The following is a 17641-nucleotide window of genomic DNA, read 5'->3' on the forward strand; positions in this document are numbered from 1 at the left end:
CCGCTTTTGGTGGGGGGGGGAGTTTAAATGAGTTTCTTGGATTTTTAACAGTTTGGCAATGACCTTGAACCAGCCTGTTTGATGTGAGTTCCAGTGATAGCAATTGTATGCTGTTAATTAGACCTTCAAACTGCCAGTGACTCATACACTCCACCATTTCACAGATGTATATGGTGACGTACTAGTAATGCCCTATTCTTAAACTGAGGATCATTGCCCTAGACCTCAGCCCTCTCTCCAATGCAAACTCTGGAAGACTCTACTCTGCCTGTCTGCCATATGCTTGTTCACTTATCCTGCAATATCATCATCATCAATAATAATAATAATAATAATAATAATAATAATAATAATAATTGCATTTATATACCGCCTAGTATAGATATCTCTGGGTGGTGTACAGAATTAACATAATATAAAACATTTAAAATGCATAAAAAGATAAAAATCATTATAGATAAAAACACACATTACAATTTAAAATTGATGTCAGTTGGCGGCCTGGGAAAATAGGGTCCTCCTAAAAACAAACAGAGAAGGAGATGCTCTTATTTCAGCAGGGAGTGCGTTCCAAAGCCCTGGGGTAGCCACAGAGAAGGCCCAGTGCTGAGTCGCCACCAAACGAGTTGGTGGCAATAGGCAGTCATCTACTGATTGAAAAGCTAGAAGGGCTTTTGTTGTTAAAGGTATTTTAGAAAAAAGTTAATTGATAGGAAGTTGGGGCCAGTAGAGGCTGATGATGTCATCAGCCTTGAGGTTTGATTGTGTCAAACCTTAAGTAGACGTCCACCACATTATAAAGCACTTATTAAGCAGCTTAATGACTGGCAGAAATAGAGAGGGTGCGGGGGAGGAGGAGGAAGTACTCTATCATTCAACACAGAGGTTGCATATAGCTGTCATGTGCGCTTTCCAGATTACACACTACAACAGTGTCACTACGGTCCACTAAGTGTGCTTCCGTACTGCCTATGTTTCGATATCGCAGTCCCTGCACTGTCAGCAAGGCGACGTTCACATTTCCGATTATTTATTTATTTATTTATTTATTAAATTATCTATCTATCTATCTATCTATCTATCTATCTATCTATCTATCTATCACATTTTTATACCGCCCAAAACTCGAGTTTTCTGGGCGGTTTACAAGACAATAAAAACCAATAAAAAGATTAACATATTAAAATGCATTTTATCCTTGCGTTTTGGTCCTAAAACACTGTATATGGGTCACACACACAAAAAAAGCTGTATTTTCCTGTTGTAGGAGGGTTGCGTAAGCTATTTACATTTTCAAAACAATAAGAAATATTTATATACTGCTTTTCAACAAAAGTTTCCAAAGTGGTTTACATAGAGAAATAATGTTTACAAGCCGACCCCTGCACAGAGCATCTGTGCACTCTTTGGGGTCGGCTACCTCTCTCCTCACCGCCCCAGTCTCTGGCCGGGCCGAGTGCCGCGGCTCGGCCCGCCGCCACCTCGCCTCCGTGGCTGGGCCAGACCTGCCACCTCTCTCCCCCCACCCCAGTCTCCGGCGGCATGCCGCCACGGGCGGGCCCACCGCCGGGCTGAGAGCCGCCGCCGCCAGCAGGGCTGCCGAGAGGAGCCGCCGAGAGCCGCCGCCAGCGGGGCCGCCGAGAGCCGGCGCCGCCAGCGGGGCCGCCAAGAGCCGGCGCCGCCAGCGGGGGCCGCCGAGAGCCGCCGCCATCTGTCAGGCCTGCCAACCCCCACCCCAGTATCGGGGCCCGCTGCGCTGCCGCCTCCTCGCTCCTCAGCCTGTCCTCCCCATCGCTGCCAGGCCGGCCCGCCAGCGGCCATGGCCACCGCCGCCGCTGTTCTCCTGGGTGCGCCTTACCCAATCAGGCGCCCCCGCAGCCCAGCCAATCAGCTGGGCTGCCGGGACGCACGTTCGAAAGGCACACCCAGGAGAATTAAATATATAGATTGTAAATGTTTGCTGGTCAGTGACCGAATAAACTTATATCTATCTATCTATCTATCTATCTATCTATCTATCTATCTATCTAATAAATAAATAAGATCCTGCCAACCCGAAGCATTTTATTGCTGAACAGTGTGTAATCGGGAAAGCATCCTGGTTAATACTTACTGTCAAACCTCTCCTCCATGTATTTGTCTCATCCTCTTTTAAAGTCAGATGAGGTCCAGTGACCCTCAACACATCCTGCAGCCATGGATTTCCCAGTTTGGTAGTGAATTGTATAAAGATATACTTCATCATGTTCTGAATCTATTGGGTCATCATCAATTTCAATAGGTGCTTGCAGATTCTAGTATGGAGAGGGAGAGGGAGAGAGAGAGAGCAACTTCTTTCTAACTCGATGTAGATCAGGGCTGTGCAACTGGGCCTCCAGCTGTTGCTGGACTACAACTCCCATCAGCACTGGCCCTGTGGCTGAGGATGATGGGAGTTCTAGTTCAGCAACTGCTGGAGGGCTGAGGGCGTGCAGCCCTGATGTAGACATTGTACATGTGCTATCTGTTAATATATTGCTGACTGCTAACGGCGCTTGTGGATAGGCACAGAGCCTTCACAAGCTGCCATTAAAGGTGGGGACATTTGGAGATGTTGGGAGGCATACTCAAACATGGTAGGATTGTCTTTTGAGGGGGTGGGTGGGATCCTGGACTTTCCCTCTAGAACCAAAAACAGCAGAGAACACATAGAGGCTATTCTAACAACCTCTCAAAAGTGGGCTAAGGGAGCCCAGCCCGCTTTTGGGAGGTTGTGTGCTGCAGTGGGAAACATGCGGCTCCTGGCAGCAAACCTCCCAAAGTACCCCTCCCCTTAAACTAAATTGAGTTAGAGTGCTCTGCTAACCCTATTTTGGCAATTGTGAGTCAGCATGGCTATGCGCCATGGCGACTCATGAGGAGACCCCTGACAAGAATGCACTTGCACGGGGCATGCTGGGAGTTCCGGAGGCCGGACTCCTCCTTTCAGTTGGCAGGGCACAGCCAAAAACATGGTAGGTTTGCAAGGAGTAGAGTGAAAAAAAGGACAGGGGTAAAGGGTGAGGGGAGGAGCAAAAAAGGAAAACGACTGACAGCTGGTGACAGTTGACGTTAACTGTCAAAAAAGGAGGGAGGGGGAGAAAATGCCATGCACAAAAAAAGGGATGTCCTAACTTGGGGACATCCAAGTTAGCCCCTGCTAACTTGGCAAAGAGGCACCTTTTATCGTGGCGATTCTCTTTATTTAGCAGGGGGAGAGTAACTGACCCTATCCACCCCCAGCATAGTACCTCCAGTGATTGTTGCTGGTGTCTGTCTTATGTGTCTTTTTAGATTGTGAGCCCTTTGGGCACAGGGAGCCATCTTATTTGTTTATTATTTCTCTGTGTAAACCGCCCTGAGCCATTTTTGGAAGGGCGGTATAGAAATCAAATGAATGAATGAATGAATACAAAAAGAAACATGCCTTAACACAAAGAAAAGGAGGGGAAAGATAGTGAAAGCAACAGAGTATACAGTACTAAACAAGAAAACAAGAAAACTCTTCTGACAAGACCCCTAACCTCCATTTCACTTTCCTGCTGCCCATCCATGCTTTTCCCCGCCCCATCCTCACCAGTATAGCCAGTGCTGTAATTGCAAATTCAGAAGAGCAGGCAGTCTCTCTATGAAAGCCGCCATAGCCATGGCCACCCCAACGGCCACACACCCCACTTCGACACCCCATTTGGGGGGGGTCACAATAAGTCACCCCAATTTTGGGGAGTCACAATAAGTTGAGGATAGTTTTCTAATCCTACAGAACTTGAACCTCATGTTATTATTCACCCAGAAGAGCCGACTGGATTGTCAACCGCAAAAGATGGAAGATACCTTTTGTCACAGAAGTCAGGAAGAATGGTCAGAAAATCAACTGACACTCAGTTATGTGACAAACTGCTGGAATAGCAATAGCAGCATATTCTAGAAAGCAGAGGATTTTGCATCCCTGCTGAGGCCCTAGAGGGGAAAAAGTGTTGGGACTGCTTCCCTACTTGTCCCCATAACTCTGTACCTCTGAATAGGTCTGACACGACATTTATTCTATATGTATATACTCTAGGGATGTGCGTTTCGTATACAAAATGTTTTGTGAACAAAACAGGCCATTTCGGCTGTTTTGTAGCCAAAACAAAACACCCAATGCTCAAAGCAGAAAATTTTGTAGCCAAAACAAAACGTCCCTGTTTCATATACAAAATGTTTTGTTTTTTCGGCTGTTTTGGAACTCCATTTTGCAATCGCAGAAAGTCTTTCTCCTTCAGTCTCCATTTTGAGTTTTGACATCTGTTTGAATTTCCAGCCCTTCCAGACCGCAGATTGGCCAGCGAAAGCATGGGCTGATCTGCTGGTAATTGCCTCCTTATTCCTTTTAAGCAAATTTAAGGGTAAATTTTACCCTCATTGGCCAGTGGGGCAGTGTGCATTTCATTGTTGTTGTTTCACACTCTTGTGTGTAGATCAGTTGCATTTCGGGTGTGAGGATGTGGATGTGCATGACCTTTGGAAATCTGCCTGATTTTTTCCAAAGCTCTGCTGTTGTTGATGTGTGATGTTGATGTTATTTGGGGTGGATTGGGGGCAGAAAGGGGGCTTTAGGGGCAGAAGAGTGGTTCAGGTGGTAGTGTCCCAATGGGTGCCTGCTGCCACCCAGATTCCAAAGGAATTGGGAGAAGGGCTGATTTTTAAAGAATTTCTGAAGTTGAAATGTCTTTGGGGAAGATTCGGTGCAGAAAGGGGGCCTGAGGGGCAAAACAGTGGGTTGGGTGGCAGGGGTATTTCGGATTTGGGCCAAAAACAAAACAGAAAAAAACAAAATGCACAACCCTAATATACTCTAGTCTTCTTGAAGTGGCATTGCTAGAACTGGTTTTATTCTGCTCTGTATGCATCCGTGTATTGTGCTATTGCTTTACATAAGACAAGACCTGCTGGATCAGGCCCAGCATCCTGTTTCACACAGTGGCCCACCATAAGATGTTTTTGGGAAGCCCACAGGCAAGAGGTGAGGGCATGCCCTCTCTTCTTCTGTTACTGCCCTGCAACTGGTATGTAGGGGCATCCTGCCTCTGAGGCTGGAGGTGGCCTATAGCCCTCAGACTAGTAGCCATTGATAGACCTGTCCTCCATGAATTTTTCTAAACCAGCCATCCAGGCTGTTGGCTTTCACCACATCTTGTGGCAGGAAATTCCACAGGTTGGTTATAGGTTGTGTAAAAAAGTACTTCCTTTTGTCGGTCCTAAATTTCTTGGCAATTTCTTGGTTTCTGTCATGTATTGTAATTTTAACAGAGATGGTATAGAAATATGTTAAATAAGTAAATGTGTTGTAAATGTATTTGAATGTAAGCCACCTTGTGCACACCTGTCTGCTGGAAGGTAGAGTGTAAATGATAGGGCTGATCCGTATGACCTCATGCTTATGATGAAGTTTGTGACTTTTTCTCCTTCAGGAGGAAGACAAACATGGAAAATTATGAGGATGTTGGAGATGAACTTCCAGTGCATCGACCGTTTGCACCAACTGCCCTAATGACCACTAGGGGCATTGGGAGTAGAGACAGTGAGTCAGGGTCTCCCTGTCTGTCCCTACTCTATGACCCCTGAACTGACTCTGCAGCACTTCCTGTGCTGAGTCACAATCCTTCCTTTCCTCCTAGAGAGCAGATGGAAACATATCTCTCTCTCTCTCTCTCTTACCTATCCACTATGTAGTCCTTTAGATTAGAGATAGGTCTTTCCTATCTAAGTGTATTTAACCAATAAATGTTTAGTGTTTAGTCACACAAGGATCTCCATGTGTTTTCTCTAAATAGCTGCAATATCCAAACCATCCTCTGCTACCTACTCTGTAACTGGAGTGTGTGCTCATTCCTTAGTGCTCTGCTGTTTTACCTATTGTGGGTAAAAATCAACAACCTCTAACAGAGGAAGACACACTTTGCTGATGCTGAAGGTTTCAGCATGCGGGGGTGTTGGAGGTGTGACTCCACATAGTCATCAACTCTTAACTCCAATGACTCCTATTGACCACTAGGGGCATTAGGAGTTGAGGTAGAGAGTAAGAGTATATCACTACCCCCTTGTTCTCATTTCTTGTATCTCTGCTCTAAGTTTCTAGTGATTGGTAGAGTGGTACTCTGAGGACACTCCATTCTTCGGTCTTTTCTCTGTTCTTTCTTCCCACCATGACGGTGAAGATCAATATTTATATGCCACTTTTCAACAAAATGTTCCCGGGTGGTTTATATTGATATAAATAAATAAGTAAAATGGATCCCTGTCCCCAGAAGGTTCACAGTCTAAAAAGAAACATAAATAGACACCAGCATCAGTAACTGGAAGTACTGTGCTGGGGGTGGATAGGGCCAGTTGCTCTCCCCCTGCTAAATAAAGAGAATCACCACTTTTAAAAGGTGCCTCTTTGCTCATTTAACAGAGGAGTGAGCTAGTACAGGGTGCAGGCTTTCTATCAAAGTTTCCAACTTTTAAAAAAACTTTACTTGTTTTCAGTGCTTTTTTGTGAAGAAGAAGAAGAAGAAGAAGAAGAAGAAGAAGAAGAAGAAGAAGAAGAAGAAGAAGAAGCCGCAGCCGCCAGTACTTACCGCCATGCACAGGGCCACACACAGGGATGGGACCATGCATGGGGATGAGTCTATGCAAGGGGGTGGGGCTACACAAAAGGTGTGGGCCCAAGCTCCAAAAACACCCGAGGCCATGCTCGGAAACTCACTCCCCTCCTGGGGATCGCAGTGAGAGGGAGGGCTTTGCCTTCGTTCCCTGCTGCTGTGATCCCTGAGTGGGGAGCTAGTTATCGACCATGATGCTGAGCGCTTTTGGAGCTTGGCCATGCCCCCTGTGCGTTGCACAGGGCAGGAGGGTGGCCAAGCTCCAAAAACATCTGAGGCCATGCTCAGGAACTGACTCCCTGCCTGGCATCGCACAAGTGGGAGGGCCTTGCAGAGGATGCAAAGCTCTCCCTCCCTTTCGCTGTGATCCCCGGGGGAGGGAGTGAATTCCTGTTTTTGGAGATTGGGGGTGTTTCCTAGCTCCGAATCACCCAAGTCCATGCTCAGGAATTCATTCCCTGTGCAGGGTGGCAGTGGCAGCCGCTGCAATCCCAGATGGGGCAAGATTCTGGTAGGTGTCGGTACTGCATACCAAGTGTGTACCATCACAAAAAAAGCACTGGTGTTTTTTTTTAGCTCTTAAACAAATGTCTCCAGATCTCCTCTGTGAGCTCTGTCCTCATCAAACTGGGTTTCTCTGCTCAATAAGGGGTTGATTCAAATTCTCCCCTCCATGGGCTGGGGTATTTTTTATTGCTGGTGGCAGTGGCGGTGACCTCTTTATTCGAATGGAAAATGCTGTGCCTTTCTGGACAGCTGCTGCAGCAGCAACTGCAAAAGTGCTGTTGTATTTCCTGGCGACTCGCTCCTGTTGGCCCTCATCTTGACGCTACTTTCCAAAGGGAAGGAGGCTTCTGAGATCACCATGTCTGGATGTTTCTGTGTCCAAACGTTTGTGTGTCTCCCCAGGGGTGACCCAAGATATTGCCGTGCCTGAGGTGAGAGACCAGATCTCATCTTGTCCCATGACCCTGGTGGGGGCCAGCTCCCTTTCTAACTGGCCTTTGCAAGCTTGGGAAGTGGCACAGCACAGGGGATAGGGAGGAGGGCAGGTTGCCAGCAGCCTCCACTCTCCTCTTCATGCTCCTTGCAGTCTGTGCAAGGAGTATGAGGAAACGTTCTCGTTGCAAAGCTTGCAAGGGCCAGGTTGGTCCCGAAGAGCTGCTCTATTGGCAGCAGTGTGTGTGTGTGGGGGGGGGGGCATCACCAGCCTGCTTGTACCCCCATAAGCTGCTGCCTGAGGCAACCACCTCACCTTGCCTCATGAAAGGGCCACCTCTTGTCTCTCCTTCTAGGGATGTGCACGGAACAGTTCCGTGCACACCTGGGAGGTGGGAGGGGTAGCTTTAAGGTGCGGGAAGGGTGTGCTTACCTCTCCCGCTGCGTTTCCCCTGCCGGTGTTGCTTCCAAAAATGCAGTTGCCAGGCGGCTGTATACTCTCTTGCCGCCCTGGTCAGCGTAATACTGGAGGTAGCCAGCATGTGTGTGATGCGCGCATGCACGCTGGCCGCTTCTGGTATTACGCTGACTGGGGTGGCAAGAGGGTATACAGCTGACCTGCGACAGGTTTTGGAAGCAGCGCCGAAGGGGGAAACGTGGTGGGGGAGGTAAAGACACCCTCCCCGTGCCTTAAAGCTACCCCACCACTTCTGAATTTGCTCGACCGCCGGTGTTTCGAATCAGTTTGGCTTTCTGTGACTAGACTGCCGAACCGGTTCATGCCCATCCCCATCCTCTTCTAATGATTTTTGCATCTATAGTCCAATACAAACTAAATTCACTGTGCAGGGGAGGGAGTCCCAGGCGACCCTGACAGGGATGCATTTTTGCTGATCCACCATGCTGTTTCAAGATAGTAGCCACACAAAAGTATAGAAAAACTTCCCTTCGTAACCCATGTGCTGGAAGGAGAATATAAACCGAATTCATAGCACATGGGAGGGTGTCCTAGGCAAAGTCACCTTGTTAAAGAAGTGGGAAATAGCTTCCACTGAGAACGACTCGTTTCCCCTTGGCATGCACCAGGAAAATGATGCCATGTCATGACATAGCATTGTTCCCTGGTGTATTCTGGGGGTGGGGGGTGGAGATCAGGAGGAGTGAAAGAAGCAGCACATTATGCACTGCTGCGACCACTGCCACTAGCAGAGGGGTGGCATCTCCTGTGAAAAGCAAGATAATACCTCCAACAGAATTAAAGGTAACCTGTCCTCAGGCTGAAATCATTGATGAAGCTCATGCCCCCCCACCCACCACCCCCAGGCCTTGCTGATACATCCATGTTTTGGCGCCTGTGAATGGCATGGTGAAAATCAGAGGGGGTGTTCCAATCAGCCTTCAACTAAACTAAGCAATCATGGAAAAGTGGGGTGCCGATGACAGAAAGGAAATAAAAATTGAGCTGGGGCAGAGGATATTTAGCCCAGAATGTGTGGTAAAGAAGAGGTCATGCTGTGAGCACGTCCTAGACCAATTGGGGGTGGGGGTGGGGGTGGACAGAAGGGCCATTTGGCTTAGGCCTCAAGTTCAAAGTGGGCCTCAAATTTAGACAATAAAGAACACATAAATATCCAAATTCTGTTTCACTCTTTTTGTGGAGCCTTATTTTGTTTTCAGGTGTCAGTAGGGGCATAGCAAGGTTGGAGTGGGCCCTGGGACAAAATGGAAAGATGGGTCCCTGCTCCCCCACTTCCCTGTCTCCTTCTTCAGAGAGGAGGGAAGAATGAAAAGCAAGAATTCACTCAGATGGTGGGCCCCTTCTCCCCCAAGAGACCCAGGGACATTTGCCCCCCCCACACACCTTGTTCAAGTATAGCTATGCCCCTGTGTATCAGCATATCTATATCTATATTTCTCTAAGGAGTACCCGTCGCTAATCCCATGCGTGGCAGCTCTCGTGAGAGTTCACAAGTGAGCTGCCAGCAAGGGGAGAGGAAAGTGGTGGCGCTGGCAGACAGGTGAGGGGGGAAAGATGATGAGTGGGGGGAGAAAACAGCAGCAGAGTTGGGTGAGTGGGGAAAAGAAAATGCTGGCAGCAGGTGGGCGGGGGAAAGAAAATGCCGCTGACGGCGTTGAGTGGGCGGGGGGGAGAAAATGGCAGAGGGATGAAAACGGGGGCAGTGGGGTTAAAAATGAGGAAAAAAACCCGAGGGAAAACTGAGAGGGAGGGGGAAGGAGGGGGGAGAACTAGAGGTGCGGATGCTCTGTGCCCGGCCCAGCTAGTTTTATTTTATTATTGCTATGGGCCTCAAAAACTGGAAGTGGGCCAGGCCTGCCTGGACCTCTGAGAGGGCCTCAGCACACTCCTCTGAGAGTTTGCCAACATGCTCTCAGCACATCCCTTTAGCACATGAGGGGAATGTTCACCTGACTCACTTCTACCTGCACCCCAAATACCTGTTTAAACATCTCATGCAATAAAGGGGCATGACAAGAATGTGTCAGTACACCCTCTGCCGACATCACAGAGAGGGCGATCTTGGCATGCCTTATCAGGCGGTGTACTGTACCATCCATACCAGCCCATGTGTCATGTTTGAGGAGTGTGCACATGTCTGTTTTGCTGCATCACATTGATGCAGAGGGGAATGTGTTTAGTTGTGGCTTCCCAATTCATGTACGCTGCATGATGGTGTGCACACGTGTGGGATCTTCTTCTGCATGGAAGTGAGAGACCTGTTAGAGAGGGTGTTTGCACTGGTCTTGTGGCAGTCAGCATGACTTGTCCCCTTAGCTAAGCAGGGCCTGACCTGGTTTGTATTTGGATGGGAGGCTACATGTGAGTGCTGTAAGATGTTGAGGCCACTCTGGGAAGAGCAGAGTTCCCTCCCTGGCATCTCCAAGATAGAGCTGAGAGAGATTCCTGCCTGCAACCTTGGAGAAGCCGCTGCCAGTCTGTGTAGACCAGGGTTTCTTAACCTTGGGCCCCCAGATGGTGTTGGACTACAACTCCCATCATCCTCAGCCACAAAGGCCATGTCTGGGGATGATGGGAGTTGTAGTCCAACAACATCTGGAGGTACAAGGTTAAGAAACCCTGGTGTAGACAATTCTGAGCTAGATGGACCAAGGAGGATCTGACTCAGTAGAAAGCAGCTTCTTGTTCCTGTGTTCATGTGGAGCAGCTTTTCGTCATGGTGTGGAGCTGCGACAAGTGGCAGGGAAGAGAGGAAAAGAAGGTTCCAGACCTGTGAAGTGATCAAACACTAGGCTGGATAGGGGCGGAATATCAGAGAGCACGAAGAGTATGACAGAGCGAAAAGGAAAAAGTGTAGCGGAGATAAAAGCACAAGTGTGCTGGCCTGCGGAGGCATCTGTAATTCAGTGCCAAGATGGTTATCAGTGATTCCCATTATGATCTCATGTAGCGTTTGTGTCTGACTGCCTCTGATTCCAGAGCAGGGAGCAAAGGAGTGTGTGTGTGTGTGTGTGTGTGTGTGTGTGTGTGTGTGTGTGTGTTTGTGATGCACATATGCTTGCTCACACCCCAGCGCTGTCCTGAGCCAGGAAATCCAGCGGCCAACAGGCTCTCGCCTCCTCTCTCCAGGGCAGGGGAGACGCACACAGAACGAGGGAGCGAAGCAGAGAGGCAGCAGACGAGTCAGGCTCTTCCCTCTGCAGCCTGAGCATCAACTTCTGCAAAGTAAGGAGGGGCCCTCTGGGAGCTGAGATGGGCAAGGGGAGGGTAGAGGCATGGCTACTAGCTTGCAAGGCATCCAGGCTTTGGGGGGAAAAGTGGGGGCTTTTTCAAGGATTCCTGTGTGGAGAGCTTCATGGGTTGAAGAGAGAATTCTTTTAGAGAATGGAGGAGACTAGGAACAAAGTCCTTATCAGAATGTCCAGTGCTGAGATACACGAGAGTGAAAAACCAGCAAAGGATTTCGTGGCACCTTATAGACTGACGCATTCATTGTGAACTAAGCTTTTGTGGACTAGAATCTGCTTCCAACCGATGCCATGAAAGAAAGGTTGCAGATGGAGGTAGAAAAGGTGGAGAGAACAGATAAGAAAAGTGGCTGTTTGGTATGTAGAGATTAGCTGGACTATTTGGGGACTATTCACTCACCTATTTGGGTAGGTGAGTGAATGGCTGGATGGATAGGTAGGTAGACAGATGGAGAGTGAAATAAAATTAGGGTGGTTGGAGAGAAAGAGAAGCAGCATGTGAGAGGAAGACCACAGATGGATGGATGTAGGGGAGACCGATTAAGCAGGGTGACCCAAGGAACTTGATTGGCAGCCAGCCCGTTCAGAACAGACAAAAGGAACTACTGTTTAACAAAGTACGCAGTTAACATATGGAATTCGCTGCCACAAGATGTGAAGCAATGGCTACTTACTTTAGATGGCCTTTAACAATTGTTAGACAATTCATGGAGGGAAGGTCTTGCAAAGGCTATTAGCCACAGCAGTTGTGGAACCTCCAAGTCCAGAGGCAGTATATCTCTCTAAACAGCAAATGATGGGGATAAAGGCAGGGGAGAGCTGTTATCTTCTTGTCTTACTTGTGAGCTTTCAGAGAAAGATTTGGCTGCCCACTGTTAGAATGCTGCATCACAGAAACTCTGGGTGTAGTTAGTTGCAAGGATAGTTTTATGTTCTCCAGATTAGGGCTGAGCAGAATAAGATTTAGGATGGAGGTAAGAGAGAGGTAACTAGAGGAGGAGGAGCATGGATGGATGCTGGTGAAGGGGAGAAAGAATCGATTCACCGTATTTGGATGGGTAGATCAAGAGTTCTCCAACTTGGGTCCCCTGATGTTGTTCGACTACAAATCCCATCATCCCCTGTCACCACGGCTGAATGAGCTTGTGGCAGGGAGTGGTGGAAACTGTAGTCCAACAGCATCTGGGGATACAAGTTTAAGAAGTGCTGAGGTAGATGCTAAATCAACTAGAAAGGTAGAAAAGGGAGGGGGAGTGAATGTGGGGAGACAAATTGATATAGAAAGGCATTGATTTTAAAAGACAGGCAAGGAGAGAGGTAAGATTAAAGATATAAGGATGGACGGATGGATGGTTAAAGAAGTGGATAAAAGAGTAGAAGACCTTGGGAATAGGGAGCTGGAGAGATTGGTTGTGGGAGCAGAAAGAAAGTGGGCACTCATCTCAGACACTTAGCATCAAAGTGTTACTTTGAACATATGTTTGTTACTTAAACAAGTTGGTTAAGCAGCAGCAGGATTCTGCCCCCCCCCCCGCTGTGGATCAAAAATCATGACCAAGGGGACAGGGGAGCTTTATCTGTACCTTTTGCCACAGTCCCGGTCTAGAGCTCCCTACACACACATGCTGTTTGCAAAAGGGGGAGAAAGCTGTCATTAGTGTGTGAGAAAAGCCACCTAATGGCGCAGCGATGAAAGAAGTTGCCGGTTCGAATCCCCGCTGGTATGTTTCCCAGACTATGGGAAACACCTATATCGGGCAGCAGCGATATAGGAAAGATGCTGGAAAGCATCATCTCAGACTGCGCGGGAGATGGCAATGGTGAACCCCTCCTGTATGCTACCAAAGACAACCACAGGACTCTGTGGGCTCCACGAGTCGACACTGACCCAATGACGGCACACTTTACTTAGTGTGTGAGAGAGAGAAATCACCCAGGAGGATGAGACCGTAGCTCAGTGGCAGATAATCTGCTTTGCATGGAGAAGGTCCCAGATTCAATCCTTGACAGCATCTCCAGGTAGGTCTAGGAACCCTTGGAGAGTCGCTGCCAGCCAGTGTAGGCAATACTCAGCTAGATGGACCCATGGTCTGATTCAGGATATGGCAACTTCCTTTATTTCCTATGGGAGGCAGAGAGAAATGAGGAGAAGGAGAGAGAGAGAGAGAGAGAGAGATACTCGGATAAAATCAATTAATGTAAGGAATGAGGATGAAGTCCACTTCACAAACAGCTAATACAATCATAGAATTTTAGACTTGGAAGGGACCTTGGAAGTCTTCTAATCCAACCCGCTGTGCTGTGCAGTCCTGGAATCTGCAACAGCATTCCTGACAGACGCCTATCCAATCTCTGTTTCAAATGATGTAATATGAGGGTGAAAGAGATTGTGGAGCAAAACTCTATGGCTGCAGAATACATCGTTAATGTATACAGAGATGGACTGAAAGGCCAACTCCCCACTTCACACAAGGTACTTGCGTACAGACTGGCCCAGAATCATCAATGCATCATCTAGCAGTCTTAGCCAGAGAGCTGGGAAAGGGAACGCTGTTACTGTAACCTCCTGCCATCTCAGGCTGATTAGATTACTGAGTGGCATGTGTTGACAGGATGAGGCCCGACTACTCTGCCACAAGCTGCCAATTTAGCCTTGTTCATTATATATAAATTGTGAACCACCCAGGGACTTCTGTATGGGCCAGAATAAAAATTTGCTAAGTAGATAGATAGATAGATAGATAGATAGATAGATAGATAGATAGATAGACAGAGCTGCTCCTGAGAGTAAGTTGACTAACAGTGACAAGCTAATAGAAATGACATATAGGGCAGCTGCTTTATACTGAGGCAGATCATTGGTCCATCTTGCTCTGTACCATCTACACTGACTGGCAGAGGCATATTTCCCAGCCCTATAAGGGAGATGGTGGTGCCATGGATTGAGCCTGGGACCTCCTGCTTGTAAAGCAGGTACTCTGCCACTGAGCTGTGGGTGAATGTATGACGGGATTGGGTGATGGGGTAGAATAAAGCATGCCTTTGTCTAGAGAGGTGCACCTAGGTCATTCTGGAGCCTGGACCTAAAGGCCTTTGGAGGCCCCCTCTACCCTGCAAATTAAGCATCATCATGCTCTGCAAGGTGACCACACCACCCAGGACAGACTAAAGAGGATTGGGTGTGTGTGTGTGTGTGTGTGTGTGTGTGTGTGTGTGTGTGTGTGTAGGCCCTGGACTTCGGCCCTGAAGTCCAGGGGTAAGAGTGCCTCTGTCTTTGGTCTGACTCAGCAAGGCAGTTCTTATGTCAGTGGCTAAGGTGTGTCGGAGGGAAGTCCCCACTCATAAAACCCATCAGATGGTCGCAAGCAAGTTTTTTGGCTTCACAGGCCTCTTGTGGGGTTACTGCATTTTTTTTTTTTTTTTTTTTAGGGCAGGTCTACCAGGCTGCTTTTCCTTGTCCCCTACCTTCCTTCCCCATTAGGAAGAGGGCGAGCTTTGTAAAAAGGCAAAAATTAGGGGTGTGACTTTTAATAGGAGAGACAGGAGAGGGAGGAGTTCCATTTGGTGCTCAGCTTCAGGCTAGGGTTGCAACTCGAACTGAAGCTATTCCTGGGATCCCTGCCTCCTGATCTTTTTCTTCATATCAAGACACTGAAATTACTTCCAGTGGCTGTGGGAATGCTGTCAATAGTCACCAGGAAGTTTTCCACACCCGGCTTTTAGTTTGCATCTCCTCCGGAATGGAGGGTGTGTGTTCACATATCAGCCAGATTTACTCCGAAGTCCCTGCAAGCTACCTGGGAGCACTTCACACACAAATCGGGTTTTTCATCGTGCGTTAGAGTGCAGCCCAATTTTTTTTAAAAATCAACTTTTTGTGTGTGTGTGGTTGTTTTTTTGTTTTTTGTTTTGTTTTGCAACCTTGAACTTGCAGTAAAGCCTCGCAGAAAATCTATGGTAAAGCTCCTGGAGATGGGTGCCAATTTGTGGAAGGCTGTGTCAGTCCTACTAAGGCAGCAAAACGTCACAGGCCAGCACTGTCTCTGTGGGTGTAGGAAGCTGTCTTATGCAGTGTTGGACCATTAGTCCATGTTGCTCAGTATTGTCTGTTTGGACAGGCAGCCACTCTGGGGCTTCCTAGGCAGGATCCTTTCCCAGCCCTGGTATCTGAGATCCTTTTTGGCTAGAGATGCCGGGGATTGAAACTAGGACCTGCTTCTGCAGAGCGTGCAACAGCTGCTTCCCCTGTTTTAAAGGCATTTTGGACAGCCGTTGACTGTAGTGATATGCCCGGACCAGTCCGGAGGCCATTCTACAGGCTTCCGGAACAGTCCAGACATGGGCGGTACGGGGTTCGGGTAGATTGGGGTGGGGGTTCCTTTAAGGGTGGAGGGAGGGTTTACTTACCCCTCCCGCCGCTTTCCCCCCTCCGGCGCACGTATTTTCGTGAGTAATTGGGGCGTCAGGATACCTCCCTGCCGCCCCTTCTCCTGCTTGGCTGCAAAAGGCTTCAAGAAGCTTTTTGCGCGTGTGCACGCCGCGCGTGCGCTTCGTGTCTCCATGACGTGCACATGCGTGTGTGGCTGCGCGTGCGCACGTTGCGGAGACGTGAAGCGCGCGTGCGACATGCGCATGCGCAAAAGGCTTCTTGAAGCCTTTTGCAGCCAAGCGGGGGAAGGGGCGGCAGGGAGGTATCCTGCCGCCCCAATTACTGACGAAAATACTTGCGCCGGAGGGGGGAAAGCGGCGGGAGGGGTAAGTAAACCCTCCCCCCACCCTTAAAGGAACCCCCACCCCAGTGCCGGACCGCAGCTCCGCGGTTCCCTGCACACCTCTAGTTGACTGTCCAAATGAGGCAGGAGGGCAGACCGGAGGATCTTGTGCAGCCAAATTAGGGGGAGTGACAGAGCATTTGCTTTGCATAGAGAAGGTCCTGGCTTCTGTTGGCAGCAGGCAGGGCTGTCCAATAGCCATCTGAAACCCTGGAGGGCTGCTGCCAGTTAGTGTAGGCCACACGGAGCTAGAAGGACCAAGGGTCTGTCTCAGTAGAAGGCAGCCTCCTACGTCGTCTGATGGATGCTTACTTGGAATAAGCCCCGCTGACCGTGGTGGCCCAAGGCACCTTTGTGGCTAAGGCAGGGGGGTGCTACAATGACTTATATACCACTCTCCATCAAAATTTCGCAAAGTGGTTTGCACAGAAGAAGAAGAAGAAAAAGTAGAGGATTTCCTGCCCCCTAAGGGGTTCAATATAAAAAGAAACACTATTTTATGTATTTATAAATAAAATAAAATAAATACAGAGACTCTGAACACCCCTCCAGCAACAGCCGCTGGAGGGATACTGTGCTGCAATCAAATGAGAATCTTTATTGTTTGAAAGGTGCCCCTTTGCCCAGTTCGCAGGGAAGCCAAATGCTGCCGCTTCCCCTTTTTTCCAAGCGGCACTGGCAGGGGGTGAGTGAGGAGGCAGGGAGCAACAGGGGCTGCCCTACTGATATGCCAATACACTGCTGCGTAAGGTGATCGCCTCACCTTGCCTCGTGGAAGGGCTGCCCCGATACCAAATTCAATGACACTTTATCCCAGGTAAGTGTGCAGAGGGTTGCAGATGCTTCCCACTTTGTAGCCCTTTACAAAGAAGAGGTGGATCCGTGGTGGTTTTTTTAAAATAGATAGGATTCTTGCTTTTGACACATGAAGCTGCCTAATACTGAGTCAGACCCTTGGTCTATCTAACCCAGTATTGTCTACACTGGCTGGCAGCAGCTCTCCTAAAACAGGGTATTTCCCTAGCCTGGAGATGCTAGGGGTTGGACCCCTGACTTTCTGCTTGCAAAGCAGATGCTCCATTGCCAAACTAGGACCACTCCCCTTTGAGAGGGAAATCAACGAAACATTTTGATCCTTTCAGGAAACTGCACTGGGCTGAGTCAGGCCGCAGCAGCTCTCTGGGGGTTTGATAGAGAAGGCGGGTGTCTTTCCAGGCCAGCGACGGAACCTGGGACCTCTTGCATGCAAGGCAAAACCTATCGCTGAGCTCCAGATCCACCCGAAAGGACGGGGTGATGAGCTGCGATACCCCTTCTGGCTCAATGGTCCTGAGCCTTAGAAAGAGACCTGAATAGCCAGATAGGTTCCTGCAGACGTAAGTAGTCTTTGAGTTAGGCCCCAAGTCAGTCAGAGCTCTGAGGATGAAAACCGGCACTTTGAACGGGTCCCCAAAATGGACCAGGAGCCAGCACAGCAGTTATAAGACGTGTGAGATGCTCTCTGCAGACCTGCTGTGCAGAAATCAGCAAGCAAAGTTTCTCATGGTGTGCAGATGA

The 17641-nt window shown here is 48.7% G+C and overlaps 1 protein-coding gene and 1 long non-coding RNA gene across 5 annotated transcripts in view; one reads left to right on the plus strand and one right to left on the minus strand.

Moving 5' to 3' along the window:
- Window positions 1–344: 344 nt before the first annotated feature.
- Window positions 345–3136, minus strand: LOC128343143 (uncharacterized). Its single transcript, XR_008315351.1, has 3 exons — window positions 2846–3136; window positions 2114–2294; window positions 345–520 (listed from the first exon to the last, which is right to left on the minus strand). It is a non-coding gene; the product is annotated as an uncharacterized LOC128343143 (long non-coding RNA).
- Window positions 3137–11186: 8050 nt separating this feature from the next.
- The window catches only part of TNXB (tenascin XB), a 161882-nt gene continuing 155427 nt past the window's right edge, over window positions 11187–17641 (plus strand). For all 4 annotated transcript variants that reach the window (XM_053291372.1, XM_053291373.1, XM_053291374.1 and 1 more), the window contains exon 1: window positions 11187–11289. The gene's annotated coding sequence lies outside the window, so the exon portion shown is untranslated. The remainder of the gene's footprint in view (window positions 11290–17641) is intronic.

This window comes from Hemicordylus capensis, chromosome 2, assembly GCF_027244095.1.
Source record: "Hemicordylus capensis ecotype Gifberg chromosome 2, rHemCap1.1.pri, whole genome shotgun sequence".
NCBI classification, from domain to species: domain Eukaryota; kingdom Metazoa; phylum Chordata; class Lepidosauria; order Squamata; family Cordylidae; genus Hemicordylus; species Hemicordylus capensis.